Genomic DNA, 1,912 nt, shown 5'->3' with positions numbered 1-1,912 from the left:
TTTGCAAATGCAAAACAGTACCTTTTAAAGACAACGACACAATTTAAATAATTCATTATTACGCAACAAAATTAAAATAAATTGTAGTTTGTTCCTAAAATAGCTGATGATACAAAGTAATTACTACATGTACGCTCCTTCCCCTTCTCTCTCTCCCTTTATTCTGCTTAGACTATTCAGTGAGTCAACAAAATCAGGCCATTCTTGAATTTCTTGTACAGGGTCATAAAACCACAAGCAGCTATCAATAGACCACAAAATATGAGATACAGTGTCGGACTGAAATGATCAGCTATCATAATAGAAATAGAAATATAAATCAATAATAATCTATTTATAATACATGTTACTTACTGCTTGGTACTATTAGACAAATGAACAGCATTGATAACCTGAGGAGAGACCAGGGAGAGTAAAGGAAGATGACAAGAGAATACAAATACCAAATAACACACAAACACTGTGTAAAGAAGTACAGGTACAGCAACAATTATTGAAAGAAGCAAATTGACAAATGGACACAATAGGAAATATATCTACTGTATATATCAAGTTGTAAAGGTACAAATGTACATTTACAATGAAATTTAGATACCATTATTCCTTCTAAATACTGACCTCACTAAGACTTCTATTAATTTTTATACATGTACATGTACATGTACGTGTATATACACTCATAATGACCATAGGAGATGAAATGGCTTCCTTCTATTGTAAAAAAATTACAAAAAATGAAGGCTAAAAATATAGTGAAAATATAGTTATTATGAAATGTAAGACACAACATTGATCATTTTATACAACATTAAATTCCTATGAAGAAATTTCTTTAAAGGAACTTTTAAAAATTAAAAAAAATCCAAATTTGATTAACTTAGTACACAAGATAAGTACATGTATACAGCCATATGTATCACAAATGATATAAAAATGGAGAATTCTTTCCTTTTCAATTTTGTTTGTACTACATACAGTACAGAGATTTTGGCCCAATTTTCGAGCAAATTAAAAAATTCATAAAAAATAAATTTCGATCGGAATCAGCTCAAACTTACTACACAACATAAAAACATGTATATGTAATTATGTATTAGGAAAAAAAGATAAAAATGAAGAATTCTTTCCTTTTCAATTTTAACAAAATTTAGCCTGAGACCATATACTGTATATGTACAAGGACTTTGGCCCAATTTTTGAGCAACTTTAAAAATTCAAGTTTGATCAATATTCCTCAATTTTTGTAACAACTCTCTTGTAGCCATTTTTGGTAAAATACCCTGTACTATAGTCCATAGTCTTAGACCCAGTTTTTGAGCCATTTTGTAGCTATTACCTCAATTTAAGGTGTTTCTCCAGTTGGTCAATGAGTGATTGTCCCTCCACTTTACCCCAATCTCCAGTATCCGTTACACTCTTCCACAGCAGTGTCACTATAATTTTATACTTCTATTAATGTGAAGGATTCTAGAACCTCCTGAATATGATCAATGATAATAGAGGACTCTGTCTCATTCTCATCTATTAATAATAATAATAAATCACAACAACAACAACAACAACACATGTGTACCATGTAGCGCTTTAATTTTGTGGAGCTAAAATTTCCCGGATTGATAAAAATCAATTTTTTGAGAAAAAAATTTTCTGGATTTTGCAATGTTAGTGCCACACCTTTAATGGCAATTGAAATCATAGCAGATCTTTAATTTCGCGGATGCATGCTAACCTGCAAAAAAGCGAGTTTATCACTTCGAAAATAAAGCGCTATATGGTAATATTAATAATAATGTACCAGTTTCTTCCTTTAGCTTTTTCCCTATTTTAATATTTTTGTTGAGCTTTTCTAAATGTCCCCAGTTCATTGAGACCAGCATCAGTGAACTGTTCCTCAAAATTATCCTCAGTCCTT

At 30.7% G+C, this 1,912-nt stretch overlaps 1 long non-coding RNA gene across 1 annotated transcript; it reads right to left on the bottom strand.

The window, feature by feature from the left end:
* Positions 1–93: 93 nt before the first annotated feature.
* On the bottom strand, positions 94–1,906 carry LOC109591991 (uncharacterized). Its single transcript, XR_002190111.1, has 4 exons — positions 1,796–1,906; positions 1,337–1,521; positions 355–392; positions 94–292 (listed from the first exon to the last, which is right to left on the bottom strand). It is a non-coding gene; the product is annotated as an uncharacterized LOC109591991 (long non-coding RNA).
* Between the last annotated feature and the right edge of the window lie 6 nt (positions 1,907–1,912).

Source organism: Amphimedon queenslandica, unplaced genomic scaffold (assembly GCF_000090795.2).
Source record: "Amphimedon queenslandica unplaced genomic scaffold, v1.1 AMPQUscaffold_6629_Cont21415, whole genome shotgun sequence".
In the NCBI taxonomy this organism is placed as follows: Eukaryota; Metazoa; Porifera; class Demospongiae; order Haplosclerida; family Niphatidae; genus Amphimedon; species Amphimedon queenslandica.
This window is presented reverse-complemented; position numbering and strand designations above follow the sequence as displayed.